Source organism: Cyanistes caeruleus, chromosome Z (genome assembly GCF_971803275.1).
Source record: "Cyanistes caeruleus chromosome Z, bCyaCae1.hap1.1, whole genome shotgun sequence".
Lineage (NCBI taxonomy): Eukaryota > Metazoa > Chordata > Aves > Passeriformes > Paridae > Cyanistes > Cyanistes caeruleus.
The window spans coordinates 61,431,619-61,455,467 of NC_141732.1; the positions used below are offsets into that span (position 1 = coordinate 61,431,619).

The following is a 23,849-nucleotide window of genomic DNA, read 5'->3' on the forward strand; positions in this document are numbered from 1 at the left end:
TCAGAACTTTGTACAATTTTGGTTGACTTTTGTTTGAGGTTTGGGTATTTTAGATTGTGTTCATGCATTGCAGACCTGAGATTTTGATTACAAAAACAAGCTGTGATCAACAGTTCAACTGAATCATAATAATAATAATAGCTCTGGGATTTTTAACCTACAGAAAACTCTAGCTCTTGCTCCCATTTGCCTTACATAATTTCTGTAAATTCTTACATAAATTGCCTTACATAAATTCTGTAACAAAGCATCATTGTCATGGTCAATTGTGTTTCCAAGCACTACAGATAATGGCATAATTCACATAACTGAAAAAAACTATCCTTCAAACTAACATAGACAAATCACTGAAAACTACCCACTGGGCTTTCCCTTTTCCCTCCTACTTACCTCAGTTTAACAGGCATAGTTTCAATCTCCTGCATCTCTCCTGGTGGAGAAGTGTCTTCCTTCATTCCCAAATATCTTTTTTCCTCCAGAATAATGAAAATGTATACTTAATAAGAAAATTATTTTCCTCAGCTACAGATTCTTCAGACTCTAGTCTCTTGTCATCTGGTGTATCTCAAAGCAACTGGGAAAGAAAAACGGACTGTCCAAACCACACCACTACAATTCAAAAGATGACTTAGCTGGTATATCAGGAGCAGCTGGCTGATTTGGGACACAGGCAAAAGAGATGTACTGCTGTCAGAAAGAGGGAGAAAAGGGCAAATCCATGCAATTTTCTCTCATTCATCAATCAAGTTCAATGGAAAATAAGTACCAGAGATCGGAGGGAGAATTAATATAAAAACAAGTAAATAAACACTATAAGACAGAGACAGCAAAAGAGAGACAGACCATATTTTGACATTGGAGAAATTCATCCAGGCAAATTGTTCTACAGACAATGTCTGTCCAAACCTTAAATAACCAAATACCTTTGCAAGTTCCACTATGGACAGCATGTACTCTCACATTAAGTCTGTCTATTCAACTGTAAGATACTAAAGTTTATGTTGGAGAAAGATACAGATTTGTATCCCACAGTGCATAGTGGATTGTGTGTACAAGGAAGCATAGTTCTACCTAACCTCTGAGCAGGATGATGAATGAGTGCCTGAAAACCACAGTCTAGCTACAGCATGGTACCATCCACAGCCTCACAACACCTCCAGCAACTAGATAAAGCTTAAAACTGTTCAGTGATACAGGCAGACTACTGTGATACAACCCACTGACATCTCTGAATCATTTCTTACTGCTGTAAGACCACAGGCCACAGGGTAACAGATCACAGTTTTGATTTTCAAGCTTAAAAACTTAACTCCCAGATAAATCAGTTGTTTCTCCTGGAAAAAACTCAGGCAGAATAAACCTCTAGCTACTTAACACAGTTAACCACTAATATCCAATTATTCAATGTCATCTTTGTTCTCTCTCTGAACTCTCACTTCAGAAACCTGCCACTAAAAGGAAAGGAACTGTTGCATCACAATATTTCCATGGTAACCAGCACAGCCAAGTGGGATGAGGTTTGTACTTAGGAGCAAAGGCATGGGCTTTGGCTTGGTTTGCTATCAGTGAAGCTCCTCAGGCTAAGAAAAGTGATTGATTTCACAAGTGATTTCACTCCTCAGATTGAAAAAAAAAAAATAACCAACCAACAGAAACAACAACAAAAAGCTAGAAAGAAGTAATTCAGTTTTCTAGTGTTAAATATTTGGGAGAAAGACACTAAGATTTAATGGCAGCTTGGAAATGGAGACAAAATGCCCTTTGGTTCCTTATGAGAAGTGGCTTCAGTCCTGGTGCTTTGAAGGGGAGGATTAAAAATCATTATTTAGGCAATAGGTTATGGTAATATTTCTCTTTCATCTTCTCTCTCTGTGTCATTCTTTTAGTTCTCCATGCAACAATGATGTTTTGGCAGAGTTCACATTCATTTATGAAATCCTCTATTTCTTTACTTTATTAAAAATGATTTGCAATGTAAAGTAGAAATTTGTTCATCTGCCTTCTCAAATAGAGTTCATATGCAAATTTCCTATTCATCTCTTCTTTAGTCAGTATTGAATCAGCAGTGTTTTTTCAGCATTAGAGCATTTTCTTTCTCTCTTGTTAAGGCAACTGGCTGTAATCCTTACTTCCTTTGAAATGTATATTATTTTTATAATTCATTCTTTCCTGCTATGGGAAAGAATAATACTGCATAATACTTTATAGACAAAAGACAAATGGCTAACTCCATCCACAAAAATAATAGGAAGGGCAAAACCATTCTGTCCTATGTCGCTAAAGACTTACATCCAGAGAATACAGGGCAAGTGGATTTTTTTTAATCTTTATTTGCCCTCAGAAGTCCAATAAAAACAGTTTATTTTTCCCAGAGGGTTATAGGAATTTATTTAGTTGATACTAGAGATGTGCAGAAACAAACACGTACCTGTATATCCAGGGCTCTTAAAAGGTTTTTACAAAGCTTTTCATAGGTTCTGTTAGAGTAAGCTAGTTTAAGTACAGGGAATTACATCAAATCACGCAAAGTGTATGTTAAGTGTTCGAAACACTTTAAACTACCGCAATCTGGACTTGGAGTCATTTAGTTTACATGGTCAGAAAACAGGCAGAATACAAGTGGAAAGGGAAACACACCAAAAACTGCTTCACTGATTATGAAGATGATAGGAGTGGCCAGTGGTACATCATCTTAAAGGTTAAACTGAGAGTTTGGCTTCTCTGTCATTTTGGTTCCTCCAGGTACCTTCCCCTGCTCTAAGCTGCACAGAGCCTGTCAACAGAGGCTACTGCAGCAAGGGAAAAGCATTACCTTTCTCTAGTTTCTGCTGGAGTAAATCAGATGTAAAAACCTTTCTAGCAGAAAGTTTTTGAGGAAATAAGGAGGACATAGTGCAAGGACACCAACTGCTCATTTCTAGGGATGTTCTGGATGCATTTGACTTAGATTATCAAATGTACATAGTGGTTTACACTTAACCTCTGTTCCCAAAATTTCTTGATTGTTGAATCACTGGAAACATGGCAGTCCTACCCTTTCTTTACAAGTTTTTGAAACAACAAGGAATGGATCACAAATAAAAGATAATCTACCTTTTATTTCTCTATAAAAACCATGCAGTATATGGCTTCAGGAACATAACCATCTTAATAAAACACTGCTGTATTTACAATCTGTGGTTTCTTTATGGTCTGCTTTTGATGTTTGGTTTTTGGTTTTGTTTTTTTTTAAGTTTGGTTGGTTTTTTAAGTTATTATGATTAATAGATAAGCACCCAGCCTGTACAGAGACATTTTTATAATCAGAAGTTCAGGAATTTCAGAAGGTCTTATAGCTCTTTCTAGGGGTTAAACAGAGCCACCGCCTAAACAAAATTTGTCCTCTGGGGCTGGCACTGTCAGCAGTTACCCCAACAGTACAGAGAGACATGCTGAACATTGTTATAAATCCTCTTCATATCTTAAAACTATCATCTACTGAGCAAGGCCTCCCACTTAGTTGACAAAGTTGACCTTTCCTATGGAAGAAACTGCAGGCAAGCAGGAGAGACAGATTAATTATTTAGAGCAGTGGCTCCTGCAAACACTCTTCTCAAAAAAAAGTTCAGCTTTTTCTCACAATTTCCTTCTGGATTGTGGTATCTGTTGAAGAGTGTAGAGATTTCCAATTAGACTCTTTAACTGACAATTCCTTTTTCGTGTCAATGGATTTGAATATTCAAATCCCCCAACTCTCTTTAAAGAGACTACCATGGATGTGAGAGTAATAGAAGTTCTGCAAAAATATTCCTTATATCTTTTTCTGCTACAGAAATCACAGTTGCAGTTGCTTTAAATAAATTACCACCCACAAGCTTTCAATTGTTTCGTTTTTGATGGTTCTGTAATTCAGTGCTGTTCAAACATATCTGTCTACTACAGTGTTGCTTATCAGGCCAAGCTAATGATTTCAGGCTCCAAGCACATCGTTTGCATCAATTGTAGTACTCCTGGGTACCTCTTACAAGATACAAACCTGGTTTCCTCTCTATAATGAGAACAAATGGACAACTCAAGTTCAGAATTGCTTTGTTCTTTCTTTAACTTTTGAATCCCCCTCAAAGTAGAACAAAAGTCTTCTGTTAAACACCTCCCCTCCCCCCCAATCTTTTGTCTAAAATAAACAGGGGAAAAAAAAATGAAAGGGAGAGCTACAGATGAAGTAAATTGCAATTTAGATGCAGGTTTTTCAAAGGGATTACTAATTTTTCACTGCAATAGATCAGACACCTATTTTAAGCTCTGGGTCATTTAAATTTCACTAAAAATACAATGGTCATCCCTAAAATAAACTGCAACTCAATCTATGCCTGTCTCACACACACATTATGAAAATTTTTCTCTTTCTTTCATCTTTCCTGATTGTCAAATGCCTGTTAGTACCTGTAAAATATGTCTTGAAGATCAAAAATAAATCTAGAAGGGGGATAAATAAAACCAAGGGTTAGAGCACATCCCAGAGGCACAACTGCACTTCCAGACAAGTGACTTCCACCTTCTGACTATTCCTGCCTTGCACAGGAGATGAGTAAATAATTACTGAGGTTTTACATCAAGTTCCTGTTTGAAATGGCCCTGATGCTTCCTTCTAAAACATACAGAAACAGAGACCACTACACACAGCACTTAGAATAGAAAAAAAAAAAAAAACAACTGAAATTTCAACACTAAGTTAAATAACACTAAATAATTTAGAGATAAACAAAAATTGATCTCTACTTCCTTCTCCTCTTGCCTTTTTTGCAGCAAAGATGCAGGTAACTATGTCTGCTCTTGCCTTTTTTGCAGCAAAGATGCAGGTAACTATGTCTGCTCTTTCCTCAGCTGGATCAGTCCACATCACTACTATGTTATCAAAGGTGTTTTCCTAGTCATAACACTAAGGTAAAAGAAACAATTATACTGTGGTACTTCTGGCAGAAAGAGCAGCTATACCCTATGGCTGCTGAATTTATGATTCTCTCTCCAATACTTCCCTAAACAGTTACAGAAACTGAAGCACACTGTAAGATCTTTGTGGATTTCTGTATTTGTGGAACTGCCCAAACACTTTAACTTTCTTCCAGAAACAACTTACTCATTGAAACCCAGACTCCTGAGAACCACAAACATTTCAAACCAGTTAAACAGCTGTGACCATTTTTTATCAAATATTTTTTCATTATAAAATGACATTTGTTTATAAAATTGACAACCTTTCATTTTAGTTAATTTCAAACATTATTATTATTATTATTATACTTATTAACACAGAATCATTAAGGTGTGATGGGAACCCAGAATCTTAACACCTCACTGACCAAAATGGGAAATCCTATAGCAGCCATTTGGCAATTTTCAGCATAATGTTCATTGCTATTGTCTGTCCCATAAAGTAAGCTATTTTCTGCAGAACTCTGAACAGCCTAAAACCAAATCCTGGAGTTACTGTGCTGAATCTGCAAGGCAGAGCATCTGTTTCATTGAAACAGAACAACGGAGACATCCAATGGACCCTCATGTTTATTACAGCTGATTATTTCTTCTTCTTACATTACTTATGCCAATTCCACATCATGCACCCTACCTGAGGTGCTCTGCTCAGCAGCAAGGATTGTAGTTCCTGACATGCTGATGTCACATTTTCTCCCAGTGCACATTGCAGTTTTCACAATTCATTGAATACTGTAAAGCCCATCCATATAAGAAAAAAGAAAAAAAAAGGCCTTTTTTCCAGTTTACAAGCTATTATTCCTTTGGATGTGATTCAGCATTAGGATTTGGTTACATCGTGGCTTGTTAGTTCCTTTCTTCCTCTAAGTGCTATTCACTACTTTCTCTTTCCAATGCTACCATTTTGTTGCAGGACAACCTTTTTCTTCTATTAATATACTTTCTGCAGAAATATACAAGTCAATAGTTTTCTCCGTATACTGGAACCTCATGCATTTACTTTCTCTATGTGAATCCTTGGTCACAATCAAAAGCGAAGGCAAAAGCACAGGACTGGGTGGGCTGCAACCTCACCCTGCAAAAGAGGGCTCTCTGTGCCATTTCCCACGCCAAACTGTTGTCAGCATCCATTCCAGTTCCAGAAAGGGTTATGGACACAATGGAGCCATCAGATCAGCAATCTGATTATGTTACTGTATTCTTCCCACTTTATAATTAGAGTTGCTTCTACAGATATTTCCCAGGCAAATAATGGTATGGGCTGTAAGTACTGCATAAAAGCAGACCCATAGAGATAAGGAATATTTCTTTTTCATTTGTAAATTGAGAATTGAGAGAAGCACAAGAGAAGAGCAAAATAAACATCTTTATGTCCTTGCTCATGTACTAATCTCAATCATTTCATTAAATATAAAAATAGATGAAAAATTGGATGTGGGATTGTTGTTGTACATATCAACTGTAACTAGATAGTTTACTCTAAAGGAGTTCTCTAGCTGGTATGTGAACCTCTCTTGTCAAAGCACAGAAAAAGATAGCAGAATCTGATCTCTTGCAAAATCTTTGCTTCGTATTAGATTTCTTAAATAATTAGCTTTGGATTAATGTACTGATGACTGAAAATTGTTTAGATGCACTTAAATGAGACTCAACAACAGCAGAAGGAAACAGCTGGTATGCAGAGAAGAGGCAGAGCTACAGCATAAGTGCTCAAGCTTCTTGTACATTTCAACACACAGGTGATCTCTGCTCCTGTGATACCACATTTTGACTCGTTAGGCTGCACTTACGTTAACCTCAGAGAAAATAAACATTGATTGCAATAAAAAAGGACTTTTTTTGTTGTTGTTTATTACCCCAAAGAATTGTTCCAGTTTTTGTGAATGCAATCACTCACTTTCTGCTCAGTGTAAACTTGGGCAAAATATCATAGCAACTAAAGGGAAAACATTCACCTTTGTGGACCCGAGTGGAGAGCTGATGTCCAGATGTGGCTTTTAAAACTTGTTTCTTCATTGCTCTTCTACACTGAGTAGGTGTCAGAACACAAATTTTTCTCATAATTTTTCAAAGATACATACACTGATTCAAAAAACTTCTAAATACATAAAAGCAGAGCATGCACAAATCCAAAGGACATAAATATATAAAAAATACTGAAATTCCAGAAGAGGAGATGTGTTTTCAGTAGGTTGCATCTCCAAGAGAACTAGCATGCTTTCCTACTCCAAATCAATAGCTCCATCAAAGATTGTACAGAAAAAAAATAAATGAGTAACATCTAATATTTATCTGCAGTAGGGTCAGTGTGTTTGTTCAGCATTATTTGACTTTTTTACAGCATTGACATAATGACTGCAGAAATGTAGGTCCATACTGCCATATGAAACCCTCTGTCACTGGAACAGGGGAAGCCCTATAGCTAAACTGGAGAATATTACATATGTGTGATGATACAGAGGTGATGCCACTGAGAATGGCTCAGCTGACTAGAGATGGTGCTAATAATTCCAAGGCTGTACGGGTCTTTCACTGGAGAGATGGACTCGATGACCCTTACTGGTCCCTTCCTGCTCAGAAGATTCTCTGATTTCACAAAAACAGCAGTATGCTCGACTTGGAGTGAGAGGACAGCTATTTTCAGGACACATTTCCGTGCTAAGCAGAGAATGTTCCATGCTGAACACTTGAGAAACTCTGCACAGCCAACAGCTTTCCAGCTTAGCAATTCTTCTGTCTGGCCCAAAAAAAATTGTTAGAATGTTTCTCCCATTGTGATACACAGCATGAGGCTTACAAAGCAGTAACTATTAGTATCACATGTCCAGTTGAGTACATTCACTGAATTCACACAGGCCAAAAGATATTGTCGTGGTTTTAAAGCAGTAACTAAAAAAAAAAAAAAAAAATACCAGAAAACTTACTTATTTCTTGCTGTGAGATGTGGATTAGAACAAGAGCAAAACAGATTTAAAACTTAAAAGGAATAATGAAAGTTTATTAACAAAAATACAAGAATAAGAAAACCAGAATAACTTCCAGAAAACCTCTTTCTCCCCAACTACCCAACCATTCCCTTGTTCACATGACAACAGAGACAAAAAACTTGGAACTTTGGTGTTTAAATCAGTCCCAATTCCTGTTAGAGTCTTTTCATCAGTCTTTGTAGAGAAACAGAAGTCTTCTTCTGCTAATCTATAGAGTTTTTCACAAGAAAACTATTTCTGTTATAGCTCTCTATTTTTCTGATGCCAGCTGCCCAGAAAAAAAAAAAAAATCTGTCATCAGTCCACTCCTTCCATTCACATCACTCTGAGGTGTGTTATGGGCCATGAGTCTAGGAATGTCATTTTTAAGGATGAGTTATTCAAAGGAAAAATTTTTATGAGCTTCTCTAGAAACAGAACTTTTCTCTTTGCCTCTCAAAAGGCCACAAATCTTCAACTATTACTTCTCCCCCTTTGTTTCAGTATCTCACAGCATCACAATCACTTCACTATTTGCTCAAAATCCACACTTTGAACACTTCATTCCTCCCAATATACTCTGTCATGAATTAAAGGAGTTTTTTCAGAACACTATTGTCCATCTCTACAGCTGAAAAATATTTCAGCTTAATTAAAGCATCTCCTTATTCTCTGCCTCTTCCGAAGTTTAATTCTTTTCTTTACTGTCTCTAATAGTTTATAAAGTCTCTTTACATGTTGATTACTCTCTTTTTCTTTCTCTGGAAAAAAGGATTAATCTGCAAGTCTCATCTGGGTAATGAAAAGGTTAAAATCTTGCCCAGGCTTTGTAGATGGTTCTGTGATCTCTGCTGGAGCAGCAGCTGGAGCTGTCTGCGATGGAAGATTCTTCATGGCTGCTCTGGAGAGTGTGGTCGCTGTCTCAGCCCGCCGCAGGTCAAGAGCATTTTCCTCTCTTTACTCAGCAGTCTCTGGTGAATTCAGTCACAGCAGAAACTGCAGCCGAGCCAGGGACCGGCCTGGCCCGGCCAGAGCCCGGGGCAAGCCCCGCAGGCCCCATCTCCCGGCCGGGAGCCGCAGCAGGCCCAGCCCAGCCCCTGCCCGGGCCGCATGACCTGGGGAGGGAACGGGAGGCCGGAGCTCTGTCACCTTTCACAGCCAGAAAACAAAGAGACAAAGAAATTCCCAGGCTTAGGTCTTAAGGTGGTGTTCACAGGTTGATCTCACTTTTCAATGGTTAAAACTGCTGTCAATTCTTAGAAATGGCCAGCTGTTGGCTAGGAGACAAACTCCCATCAGCCTCCAGGGGTTTTAACTTCAGTAGGTGTTTCTCTTGTTTTCTTAAATGCCAATCTATGACAGACACCTATGGGTTTTTTTTTTTCTAGAATTCTATATGCACTTTTATAGCTTTTGTTTTTTGTTTTTTTTTTTTAATGGGAGCATCATTTCAACCTTCCAGACACAAAAATCTTCCTAAAAGACAAACAGCTTTGTCAAGCCAACACATCTCTGCTGCACACCACAGTTTTCCTGAAGTCTCTGCTCTTTTAGTGGCACTAACAGGCACAAGTAATGACAAGAGAAGGTTCTCAATCATGAGGAGCAAAGCAGCTTAGTGACAATGTTGTTCATAACCAAACTTATTAAAAAACTAAAATAAACAGTTACAGAGCTAGTCATATAGTCTAAATTTTATTATAAAGTGAACTAAAACTTGTGCTTCCTCTTCTTTACAAAATTAAATGTAATGGAAAATCTTCGTATTCTGGAAGCTGTACTTCCACAAGACTGTATTACTTTAACAGAGTAGTCATAAACATACTAATAATAAAATCACCTAATAGAAAAAAAATTACAGCTGACTGGTCTTCATCAACTTTTCTCAAAAGAGCTCATAAAAATGCACACTTAATCAAATATACATTTTATCCCCATCATAAGTACACGTATGAAAAACAAGGATCACATAGGTAGCATGTATCACTAGCTTACTTGTGCCAGTGTGCAAATACACAACTCTCAAGAACACTATTTTATCTCTCCCTCCTTTCCACTGCCATTATCTTCTCTTACTCCTCTTTCCTTGCAGATCTTGTCATTGTTTCATCTTTATGGTCATAAGAAATGTGTAATTTTCACTACTGATGATCTTATTTGTATCTTGAGTTTATCTGTGCTATAAAAGGAGGAACAGAGAAACAGCCTCTAAAAAAACCAGTATTTTATTTTATTTTTCTGAGTGGATAGGACTAAAAAGTCCATTTCAGGACCCATCCCTTCCTTCAGGGTAGAATACACAGGTGTAACATATCTAGAATTAACATAAGGAACAGCAATCTCCTCCCTCCAGACTGGTGAGGTGGGAGCAGTGGGAAAATCCCTTTTATGGTTGCACCCACCCCAATACCCATCCAACCTGGTTTTCCTTGTTCTTTGCCCTCTGCCTTGCTCTTTTACAGATGTGTCCTATTTTTAGCTCTGGCCAGCTATTCTAGTTTGAGTTTCTCCCATTTTCTTTAACTCACAAGTGAGTTTTGAGTTTGCTTTATTCTTTATTCTTGTGCTTGGGAAGGTGCGGGAAGGTGCGGGAAGGCAAGGCAAGGCAAGGCAAGGCAAGTAAAAAAAAATATTACCTGACCACCCAGCAGAAATAAATAAAAGCTTCTCTAGAAGCCACAGGCACAAACTCAGGTTACTCTAGAAGCTACATGTATAAAATGAGTCAGAAAAAGAAGATCAAGAGTAAAAGTGGGGGAAATTTGGCTGCAGCACACAATATTCCCCAAAGTATGTTTTTTGGCAAACATTTAATTTTGTTTGTTCTTTGCTTATTATTGTTTAACATAGTCATCCTTCTGTAACTCTAGAAGAAACATAAAATATTGTGAAAGGCTTTCTCTTTTTTTGCCTTAGACTGGCTACAAAATATAAAGGTCTTTTTCTATTAAAGATATTTATCACATATCACCAACAGTGTTTGAAGTGTATTTGCATAAATATTATATCTATTTATCTTACATGATCCTCTCTGTACGCAAATATTTTTAATTTTAAATACAAATTCATTTTTTCTGTCACATAAACATATCCAGTGTGCAACTTCTGCATTAATTTTTTCTAATAATAGGTAACCATTTACCATGGTCACCCTTGTAGCATGAATACTGTTACAAAAAAGTTACACTATTTCTGCTGCTTGCTTAACTCCCAGCAAATCAGCCTGAACGCTGTCTTCTCTTAATTTTCTACTGTGAGTTGTTCTATATAAGTGTGAATGAGGTACATGGCAGATAGATAAACTAGTTCTTCACTTCAGAGAGCTGTGTGTAAGCAGGTCCTGGTAAATGCCCTTTTTTTCTGTTGTAAAAAAGAACAGAGAGAATGAACCAGACTTATAAAGGTTATTTTTTTCCCTTTAAATTATTTGTCTTTTACAAAATGGGGTGTGAGAGAGAAAATGTTATTTTTTCCCCCACTTAAAGCCTGTGGTTGTCCAAAAGTGTAACAAACACCACCACTCTGAAGAGCTGAAGAAGAGAGGGACAGGGTGGGCTTCCAGGTACATAACTTATCCTATATCCACTGGACTCAGAGGTCTGAATATCTAATTGTCAGTGTTAATCCCTCGAGAGCCTCCACAATGACCTCTTGTAACTGGATAAACAAAGCCTGGAATCAATAAAGCATGACATTTTAAAAAATGGGCAAGCAACTTCATGAAAAATGGCATCCATAAATTCATGTTTACATGGGAAGAGGATTTACAAAATGTGGAATAATTTTAATGACTATTCATATCCTGGGAAATATCTTATTATGCAGCCATGTCATCAGAAGAATCCTTCCAGGTTCTGCTCTTGCAAAGATACACAGGGATGATATTTCACATGGGAACACCACAAAACTAGAATTCCTCACTTGCACTAATAGGTCAGGGGTTCCAGGGGCTTTTTGTAATACTTATTAAATAATGAATGTTAGGTTGCAATCTTCCAGATGAAAGTCAGAAAGAAATGGAGAAGAAGAAAGAAAAAGAATGTCTGCCGAGTCATTGTCATCAAAAGGGAAAATTAATATTAAATTAATACCCTTTCAAAATGGCCAGATTACTTTCCTGTCTAGTTCATCATAACCAGATGAACTTTCATCAATTTGAATAGGGGCTTGATCATCCCATGGAGTAGTTTATTGGTATATTGCTCCAGGAAATGTTCAGGCAACAGACAGAAAATAAATACAATTGCGAACTTTGATTAATGTGGAATAATTTAGAGTAGACTCAATAATTGTAATTCTTTACTGGTTACAGAGCCAGTGTTGCTAGCAGAATGAAAGCTGAGGGAAAAAGCCCTGTCACAAAGCAAGTTTGCTGCAAACTCTACTTTCTCTCAAATACTTACAATTCAGTTTGTTTTACATAAGCTCAAATATAAACATATCATATACAAAATAATTTAAAGGAAAATATTTACTGTTTGAAAGAAAAGCACTAATCTATAATTTTGGAAAGGTGGTACTCATGCTGCTCTCACTGAAGAAAAGCTTGTGATCATAATATAAACTTCATAAAAGTCAACACGATCTCTCCACAGGAGGACCCTTTTCTGCTGCCTGAAATAGTGTTCTTTTGCTGGACTACATAGCTATACATGGAAGTTAAAAATCATTCTTGACAAGAAACTGTCTTTGCAGCTTCAGTACAGTACAAGGAACTAGAACTGAGCATCAGCATGAGCCAGAAGCAAGCTTTGCAACTTTATTCAGAATCTAAACAGATACTGACAAATAAACTGCTCCGTCCACTATCCTGACAATCTTTTAAATTCCAAAAATTTGGAGCTCCCACAGCCTTGGAGCAGGAGAGGAACAATTTCAGAAAGACCCACAGTAACAGACTGCTCCAATTCACTACTAAGATCAAACCCTCTGAAAATTTCCATGTGAGAACAGAATTGGAGTTAATGTCAAACACATTAACTGCAGCGATCATTAAGTGCTCAAAAAATTCCTTCTCTGTAATGAAATTGCACACTATTTTTGTTCAAGAAGCTAGGAAAACTTTGCACAACTGAATTTAACTATCACAAGGTTGTATCAAGGGGACATGTGTTGTTTATTAGAAATGCATTCTATTTGCAGTGTATAATACTCTGCATTCACAAAAAAAACACATTGCACTGTAGCAATGAAGTCTTGGAGTTCCATATAAAACTTCCCTTTGCAATATAAAAAATTATAGATCCATTATAATTGGAAAATTAAAGCTGTTTCACTAAATTACTTATTTATGTAAAAAAAAATTAATCTCCTGGGTTTACCCTTTGACTTGGAAGGATCTGTTTAGGTATTAAAAAAAAATGCAGAATAGGTTATTTGTGGTCACTTTGCCCAGGAAAATAAAAACTCAGAGTGAGATTGTGATAATTATGTATAATGTCTGCATGCCTATGTGGTTCACCGAAGAATACTTCTCAATTCTATTAGCAATAGAACAGGTTTGCATTACCATAATTTTCTATTTATGTATCCAAGGACTCTACTATATATTTGCACAAAGCAATAAAGAGAACCAATTCAACTGAGGGAAATTAGAAGTTTCAACAACTGGAATGTAGGAACTATATAAAGGGTGAGTGAGTCTTACAGAAAAGGGAGCATTGACCTTGACATGTCTCCTCTGGATTTCTTCAAAGACCATCCCAGGGAGAGATGACTGCTGGCAAGCTCTTTCATATAAACATGCAAATGGTGTTCACTGAAAATGCACAACTGGAACTAGTTGAACAATGACATTTCACAGCATAAATTACGAATTAATCTCTCTGGCAAGTTTCAGAGCAGTTGTGTTAGTGCCCTAGTAGGAGTTTAACATTCATTGTGCTGTTCTGAGACCTCCACACAGACATGCAATAAATTTGCTGTAACAAGAGGTTGTTCTGCAGAGCACAGAAGGCTGTAGTGTGACATATTGGATGCTGTACAGGAGAACACACACTTTCAGCAGCAGTACCTCAGTAGAGAGATGGAGGCCTGCTTGGAGAACTTGGTTGCTCACTAGCTTTGCATGCCAGAGGAACACAGCTGTCAGATCAAGAAAATTTGAGAGTAGCTCCCAGACAATTTTTTTCATTTGTATTTCTATGTAATGGCAGATGTTGTAAGTGCATATTATATTACTGTGTTTTCACAAATATTTTAATGAATGTTATATGTATAAGGTTAGAAAACTTTGTTATATTAATATAGTTCCTTCTATTTCTGTTATCGATGAAACTTAGAAAAAGTGGTATAATACATATATATGTTAGGCTATAACATGATATTAAAGCATAAACTACTTTTGTTTATATAACCCAGAGACTGAAAAGATAGTCAGAGACCCCCCTGCATTCTTAGATTATCTTATCCAGATGAAGGCAGCAGTCCTCCAAGCCCTCCAAGGGAAGGATTTATTGCACCCATTATTGGAGGATATAAAACCCAGTGGCACCAAGAAGATTGATCTATTGGGAAGGGGGCAAGGTAAAAACTAAACAAAGAAACATCAAAAACTTAGGAAAAATGTCTGAATATGTATGAGAATTTATGGATATGTAGTAGGATTCTGTTTTTAAGGGACAATTTTTTATTACTAAGGTATGCTCTCTTGGCTGAATGCAAACACCTGGCCATATCTGTATATTTTACTTTATTTTATCTCCTGAGTGTCCTTCTATTAAACTTCTAAATTTTATATAAAAATATGTGAGCCTTGTTTTTCACACAGACAATCATCAACAAATAATTTATCATAATTTATAATAATCACCACTTCCTTATATATCAATGAGAAATCGTTGCCGCTTGGATTGGTGACTGAAACACCAGAAACTTCAGCTTCAGAGAATGTACTCATCTGGAAAAAGAGAAGAAAGAGATCTTTAAAAAAGGGTCCTCAATACCATTTATTTAGACCATTCTGCTGAATCTGAAAAACCTAATATGTCCTTCAGCTTTATCAAATTAGCAGCCATTTCTGTATGCCACATTTCAGAGCCCTCCAGCAATACAACAGCAAAGTACTTTACAAAAGGACGTGTAAGTTGTTCTACCTCTGAATCCACATCTGATTCTGTAGGCTCTTAGGATCTTCCAGGACCAACTTCTGAGCCTACAGGTACTTACAAACACACCACTTCCTTATGGGTGTACTCTTCTTCAATGATGGTTTCTGTGGTGGGGATGAGAAGGGTATGTCACCAAAGAAAGAATGGCCAGAAGCATTTATACTTGCAGGGAAAATTCCTGTGTTACAATCTAACTTATTTCTAGTTATTCTAGTTATTCTTATTCTAGTTATTTCTATTTATAAGAATTTCATCTTCATAAACTGATAAATGTAGATAGGCATCTGTACATTACCCCAAGTCTTACTTAAACCCTAGGTTTTTTTAAGTTTTTATTTAATGCAAAGAACCAGGTTGTTCAGTTCGTTCCTGACACCCATTGTGCCGGTGCAAGCAGTGGAGTAATGACCTTCTGGCAGTGCGTGTCAAAAGGCAGAGAAGGTAGAACTGAAATAAGGTCTGAGCTGCCCTTATGGTGCCTGCACACCAGTGTCCACGGCACACTGTGTGGGGTGCTACTGACACCTCTCAGAAATGTCTCAGAGAGCTGATGAGTGGCCACCTGGAGCTCCAGTTACACCACCATTGTAAGGGAGCTGAATGTACAGCTGATGCAGCACATGGAGCTGATGCAGGACACAGCTGATGCAGCACTCAGTGCTTGGGCTTGCAGCCCTCGTTTGCGTAAGGGCTCAGACACCCACCTAAATGTGTCTCTGTGAACATAGAGTAAGCAGCAGCACAGTGCAGCAGTGTGACACACTCCTTCCTCGGCTGCCCCTGGGATGGCTGCATCCACGTGCTTTGGGAGACAGATCGAAATACAGTAGCCAAAGGCTGTCTGGAATTTTGTCCCAGACATCCTGCAGCTGTGCAAATATGACTGTGAGTCAGTCCTCTAAACCCTTGTGAAAAACGAGATTCACATATTTTTAATAGCATTTAAAATTTTAATAGAAAGACAATTAGGAGATAAAAATAAAGTATACAAATACAGCTGGGTATCTCTGCATGCAGCCAAGAGAGCGCCCCTTACTAACATCATCCCTTAAAAACAGAACCTTACTACATATTCATAAATTCTCATACATGATTCAAGCATTCTTGTTAAGTTTTGGATGTTTCTTTGTTTAGATTTTGACTTGCCCCCTTCCCAATAGATCAACCTTCTTGGCTCCACCAAGTTTCACATTCCCTGATAACAGAAATGCAATAAATTCCTCCCCCAGAGCTCTGGTCACTGCTGTCTTCATCTGGACTAGATAATCTAAGAATGGAGGGGGGTCTCCAACTATCTTTTTCAGTCTTTGGGCCATACAAACAAAAGTAGTTTTTGTTTTAATACTATGCCATAGCTCAACATATATATATATTATACTACAATTTCTAAGTTTCATCAGTAACAGAAATAGAAGGAACTATATTAATATAGCAAAGTTTTCTAACCTTATACATATAACATTAATTTTAATATTTGTGAAAAGCCAACAATATAATATGTATCTATAACACCCTTAAATAGTGGACATTCCAGGGACCACGGAGCTTTCTTGCATGCAAAGAGCTGCATGCCAGGGTCTCCCCTGGAGAGGGGACACCTCCCAGGGCTACTCCTTGAGGTCAAAGGATTCCTTACAGCAGCACATTCTCAGTAAGTGATTAACTGCATGCTAAACTTTGAAGTCTCAGGTAAACAACACCAAGGAATGATTGTGCACATACAATCCTTTAGATATGAACAGTTGACCAAGTCTGAGACTGAGTCTGGAGCCAGCCTCACCTAGACTCTTCTCTGAGAAGACATGTCGGACACAAGAGAGTCTTGTATAAATGTCATGGCCCCATGAAATAATCTCCCTGACACCTTTGTCAGGCCTTGTCCTCCGTGCAGTAAATAGTCTTATATATGCTTATATATATGCTTATAGCAGGCCATCAAATCTTGTTAATCCACTGTCACACTTGCCATTGAACAGTAAATTCATTGTTTTATATCAATAAAATATATTGTTGCTTTGTCATGTAAGTAAGGTACACCACTCAATCCATGACACATAGAAAAATAACAGCTCAGTATGAGGCAACCATAATTTCACACAGAAGGATAAAAGGTGTAAATCATATAGGCACCTATAGTATTATTTTGCATGGTTGAATCCTGAATATGGGAAAAAAGCTCTTATTAAGGAAGAAGGATCTTATTCACAGGTGCTTATGTTTCTTCAGCAGCAATGTGGCACAAGTGGATATACAAGAGATGCACAACATATTTATACTACTTGTAATACTAGTAATCATTATACTGTGAAAACCAGAAAACAGCAAACACAATGCAGTTCAGGATTGAGACTGAGAAAGATATGCAGAACAGTGCAGCAGCATTTCAAAGACATCTATAGCCTCTGTGGTATCTGGCAAATGGTCAGTTCTGCCCATCTCCTGAAATCTATACTGAAAATTGTTCCTGCTCCTTCGGGAAGTGTTCACTCTGGGGCTCTGTTGGGGGTCTATGAAAACCCACGCAGAAGGCTGTGGGAAAACTCCCCTTTGTCGTGGAGAAAAAAGACAGTACCCACACTGCCCCTTGTTTGTAGCTATGTAAATGTTACCAGAAAGCTCCCTGCTTCCCCCGTTGTCACTGGTTTATTTTTGTTGCAGTGTTTTAAATATTCCTAACCACCCCTCTTCCCTGGACCTTTTCCCTCAGACTCCTCCTCTATCCTAGTTTATATAAGTTACTGTGTCACCCTGAACCCTGCCCTTTTGGTGCACTCTCTACCTTGTATGGATTACTCACCAGTTTGTTGTTTTACTATTAAAGTTTTTATTTTCAGGTCATCGAATTGACCCTGTCCTATTATTGTACCACTTCATCTCTGGCTGGACCAGTCTCAAAGTTGCAGTATCCAGCCGTGACAAGTGGCGCCCAAACAGGGATCCTCACACTGAGGGACCTGTCGGGATCGGATCATCAGGGAAAGCTGTCCGGTAAACCAACCCTCTCCTGAGTGTGGAAGCTGGGCCTGTCTGGATACCTCGGACAAACTCTGGACAATGACTTGTCTCGGGAAGACCTGCAGAAGGCAGGTAAGGAAGAGAGAGGATAGTTGACCCATTACCCCTAGAACCCTTTAAGATGGGTGTTAAACTATCAGCTGCATGACTGAAGGACATTTATCATCAGTTTGAGTTCAAGCTGGCATCCCAGGGAAAGAAATGGGAAAAGAAGGAGTTAAAAAATATTATTAAATGGGTTTTCAAAACCTTTCCTAACAGTACTGCACCCAAGATGGTTACTCTGCAGTTCTGGGACTCAGCAGGAAGGAAACTGTATAATTTGGCAAGTAAAAGAGATCAATTTGCACAAAGGCTACTTCCTATTCTCCATCTCATCACAGAGATATTATAATTTGAAGAAAGGGAAAGGGAGAGAATAGCCAGTTCAGAAAAGCCTGGGACTCCTAGCCCTTCTCCTCACCTCTTTTGCCCTTTAAGTCATCCCAGGAAGATACGGGGTCGAATTTGCAGAGGTATGTACCCAGGATGGATTTGAAGTAAATAACGGTCCAGCCAATGGATCCGTCACCTTATTTCCACCTCCATCCCCTTCACTTTGGGCCCACAATGACGATGGCCATGCCATCTTGGACCACCCCCTGCTCCGTCCTACCCAAACCTACACGTTCTTCTCGTCCCTCTCCACACCCTCTTTGGTCCTCTCTGTTCAACACCAAGCAGTCAGTCACCTTTGATGTTGGCTGCCATCCAAATACTGACCGCCATTCTAAAACTGCGGCCATTTTAAAAGCTATACTAATGCCCCACCCTCTGGTCAAAGTGACTTGTCATTGGGAAAACCCACTCTGCCTCTTCTACCCTGCAATGTGCCTCTTCCACCTCAGGCCACCCTCTTTCTGATGTCATCAGGAACAACACAAGACGCCACATTCCTTCTGGTGACAACAGAAATCCCACCCTCCTGGGTTCTGGAAAAGCCTGCCCACAAAATGGCAGCACCCAGGTCACAGGCACTTAGGCAATGTTAAGTTTCACTATATTTAGATACATGTACTGTTATGTTTCATTCCTTTGTTATTCTGTTGAGATTAAGTTCTATTATGTTAATTTAGTTGAGTTTAACTTCTGCTAAGTTTGAGTGTGACTGGGTTTAGACAAAGTCAAGTTCAACTGTTCTTCACTTTAAGGTATTTCATGTTCTATTCCAGTTCTGTTAAGATCAACTTATATTCAGTATTAATAATGTTAACTTTCAGCTCTCTTAAGTGTGCTTTTTTTTCTATAGAAGTGATACACTCTATTAATCTGAAATCCTTTTATGGCTGAGGTCTATTAAATTCATTTTGTTAGAGTTTATTTCTGTCAACATTAATTTCCACCAAGGTTGAGTGTTGTTTAATCTGAGCTATTTTAGATTTTGTTAAAAAGTTACTTGTCTAAATTGCATGATATATAGTTGTTTTCCTTTAAAAAATAAGAAAGAGTGAGTGCTGGTTTACGTTATGGCTTGTTATCTTGTAAAACAGGATTGTAAATGGTTTAGTTAGAGTTTTCTTTTGTTTTCATTTTATTGTCATAGATTACTTGTGTCTATTACCTAAAATATTCCTCATTGTTGTATCTAAATTATTCCTGGTTGCTTTAAACTTCTAGTTTCACTACTAGAAGTGTATATTGTTTTGTTTTGGTGTTCTACTCATGTTCAGACTGAGAGCCATGCTGTTTTTAAAACAGAAAGAAGGGGGAATTAGCTCCTAAAGAACGTCTGATTTGATAAGTTTCGTTGATTGTAATTGATCTTTTCTTGATAAGTTAACAAGTTTTGTTAATTGTAATTGTTCTTTTTGTGTATCTTCTACTCAGTCTCATCATCTTTGTTTTTCATCTTGCTCTCTGTCAGAGTCTCTGACACTTCCATTATCTTTTTCACTTTGAGAGTCCCTGTTTATTTCTTCTTCTGATTCACTTCCTTTATCAGAGATCTCCTCCTCCTCTTCGTTCACAATGACTTCACCATTAGCTTGGTTTTGCTTCTGCTGTTTCTGTAGTTGCAATGAAAGTAGCATGAAGTTTTCTTGGTTCCTTTATTCTTCTGCTGCCATCCTTTGCTCTGAAACTTACCAGCATCCCCTTGCCCATCTTCTGCTAGTTGCTGTTCTGCTGCACATAGAGATTGTTCCTTTTCAAACACTTCTGCCATAATGCTGCTTCGGCCAGCAGTCCCTCAAGCGTCCCTGCTGTGCAAAGCGATTCTGCTGGCAACACCTACCTTGATGTCTCTATTCAGAGATGTCAATAGTTTATAATAACTGAAGTTCCAGTAAGTATCAGTATTATTATTAAGATGTTATCTTAATCTTAAGATGCTAATATTAATGTATTTTTTACAAATTATTAATATCTCTCTTCATTTTCATATGTACATAAATGTAAATAGTTCTCAACTGAAGTTATAGAAAATTAATGAAACACAAATAATCCTACCTCCCACTGTTCATGTTAAGTTTTACTCTCATAAACCATAAAATCTCTCTATTTTAATTAATTTGAGGAATAAATTTTCCAGAATAAACTGTTTATACCCTGTCTATTGCCCTTTCTGTAAGGGGCCCCACAGAAGGACAATATTCATTGTTTTTATCATAAAGAGTATTCTCTATCTTTCTCCCCAGTTAAATAATTAAACAATTAACTTATACAAATTAAACAAATTATAAGAGAAAAAGGGGAAGTATGAAGGAATAAGAAGTCTAATTTGATGTTTGATTTTTTGCTGGTTTAAAAATTTTTTTACAAATGATGAGCTTTATTTTGTGCTTTTATAAATGATGTGTTTTATTTTTGCAGTTGATATGTTAAACTACAATTTTCATTAGTAGAAAAGTAGCAGAAGTTTTAATGAGAATGAAAAAGCAAGTGAAGAGAATGGTCTAATGGTCAGATGAGGGGTCATAGAATAGAATACTTAAAAAGACTGTTAAATGGAAGAAAAAGGGATGAGAAAGAAGGGAAAAGAAATAGGAGAGAGTAAGAGTGAGCAAGAAAGAAAAGAAGTGGCTAAGAATAAAGGATATTGAATTGAGAACAAAGAAATTAAAGAGAAGAATTTAGTTATGTGTTACATTAATCATTATGTTAAACTTATTTTCTTAGCTATACCTTTTACTCTTTGCATATGTCAGAATTAATTTCTTGTGTGTATCCCTTTTTTAATTGGTAGTATGAATTCTATATTACAGAGAAGAAACAGCAAAAACAAACAAGGCAACAACTTAAGCTAAATTAAAGCTGAGCCACATTCACCAAATCCTAGTCTAAAAATCCTAACAAAACATTTCTGAAGCCCTAACAGAACAGGAGAAAACAAAGATCACAAGAAAAAACAACAAAAGACTTATTAAAGAGACTTTTCAAAATAAGAGTCTTTGTTAGTTTTGTAATTGTCATTGTTATGTTAATAGTGTTCTTCTGTTCCTTGTTATGTATCTGAGAATCCCTTTATAAATTATCATAATCCCTCTATAAGTTGTCCAATAAGTATTAAGTAATTTAAGTTATTGCTGTTATAGTTCTTTTGTCCTGTTTGCTAATATTTGTTCTATTTGTTTTTTGTTCATTGTATGAAAGTTGAATGTTGAAAGCTGTGTTCATTTTTAGAAAAATAGAAGGGGGGTTCTGTTGGGGGGTCTATAAAAACCCAGGCAGAAGGCTGTGGGAAAACTCCCCTTTATCATGGAGAAAAAAAGACAGTACCAAACTGCCCCTTGTTTGTAGCTATGTAAATGTTACTAGAAAGTTCCCTGCTTCCCCTGTTGTCACTGGTTTATTTTTGCTGCAGTGTTTTAAATATTCTTAACCACCCCTCTTCCTTGGACCTTTACCCTCAGACTCCTCCTCTATCCTAGTTTATATAATTTACTGTAACACCCTGAACCCTGCCCTTTTGGTGCACTCTCTACGTTGTATGGATTATATGTTTGTTTTACTACTAAAGTTTTTTATTTTCAGGTCAAGTTAAGCCTGTCCTTCTGTTGTTTTACCACTTCATCTCTGACTGGTCCAGTCTTGAATTTGCCATCCTCAGCCACGACATGGTTCTTTGTGCCAGTCTGGTGCTTCTGCAGGACACAGATCAGACCATACAGAATACACAGGCAGCATTATGTTGCACATTATGTGTTCAGCATACCCAGTGGCAGTAGAGGCAGTAGACAGAGAATCTAAATCACTATGTCCTCTCTTTAGCCTAATCTTTTTGTTAGAGTCTCAAACTCGTTCCCCACAAATGATCTTGGGATTGCAACTGCTGTACAAAATGGGTCAAAGCTGTAGGGGCACTTTTACAGGATACTGCTTCTTATGCACTGCATTGAACTTCTTATTCTTCGGATAAATACACACTCTTGACTGTAAGTCTAAAGCAGTGATGAAGACCATGAGCTGAAATGAACCTTATTCATTATAAAAGGATTATTAGGGAGAGAATGGGATGCAGTCATGCATGGAAATCTAAAGTCTTTCAAAATAAAGATCTTTAATTAGGCATAAAAGCCAGAGACTAAAGCCTACTTGATTTGTGCAAATCTTAGTAAAATAAAAGACTGATCTTCAATTTAATAAAAGAAAAAGCATTATAAAACAAAATAATCACCAATAAAGAAAAAAGCAGGCCACGTTAAAAAAGAAAGACTGACTGTAGGGCACAGAAAAGCTTAGGAAATTTTAAACTGGTGATAAAGTTAGATTCTGCTTTTTATAAATCATGAGTATCAGTAGAGACATACATTAGAGCAGTAGACCTGCTTATTAAGCTACTGATGAGAACATGTTCATTGCTAATCTCAAAACAGAAATATTTCGCATTTGTGTTACAGCATAACATAGGAACGTGATAGGACCACTTCAAGCCTACACACAGGGTAACAGCAGCTCTTTAGAGCAGGCATGTGATATCTGCAAGAAATGCTGAAAAAACAGATATGGTTTTCTCCATCTTGCTCCCCTTAAAGAAAGCAAAATGCATATGTATATCATGAACGTTAGATAAAATAAATTTAGGTTAAAAAAATTAGAGTGGTAATTTTCTCTTAAGGAATTTTTTTATTTTTCTGTCATTCAGTGAGCCTGGAATTACGTCCTTTTCCAACAGTACTTAGCCTAAGAGTAGCAGTATTAACAATTCTGAAGTACAACTGGTTCTGCCTGTAGCAGAGGCCTCTGTACCTGTAGCCTGCCTTTGGGTTTTCATACTATATACAGCCTAATTTACATGAGAAAACTGAAATGGTGAAACTATTTATATGTTACACCTATAATGGGATAGAAGAAAAATGAGTGTGTGAGTTAGAAGTACTCACACAGATCAGGACCAGTATCTTCAAGCCACTGGTTTAAAAAAGGGGTTAAAATCAAACTTGAAATCTCATGTGTCTTTCTCTGCCTCTCATGATTATTTCTCTTATGGCAGCAAACCCCTGCCTTGTAGTCAGAATGGCATTTTGCCAACCTGTGAATAACCAATGAATAAAATTACCTCAGTTAAAGGGGTCAAGAAATGAATGCAGGCTTCTGGAAGAGTACAAAAAAGTGAGGCACACACCTGTGTCCTATGGTGGAAAATCAATCTGGTTGGCCAGAAAGCAGAGAGCAACATGGTAAAACAGCCTGGGTTTGTTTGTGTGTCTGAGTGCAGTGTGCCCATCGGGGCTGGCAGGCGCTGCTACAGCTGCCACGGTAGGAATGAGGGAGAGCAACCTCCAGATGGGAGCATACCCCACAGTCACAG

The 23,849-nt window shown here is 37.5% G+C and overlaps 1 long non-coding RNA gene across 1 annotated transcript; it reads left to right on the plus strand.

Moving 5' to 3' along the window:
• Window positions 1-8,808: 8,808 nt before the first annotated feature.
• LOC147648504 (uncharacterized) lies at window positions 8,809-22,077 on the plus strand. The gene is made up of 2 exons (XR_015280605.1): window positions 8,809-8,873; window positions 17,881-22,077. It is a non-coding gene; the product is annotated as an uncharacterized LOC147648504 (long non-coding RNA).
• Window positions 22,078-23,849: the final 1,772 nt, after the last annotated feature.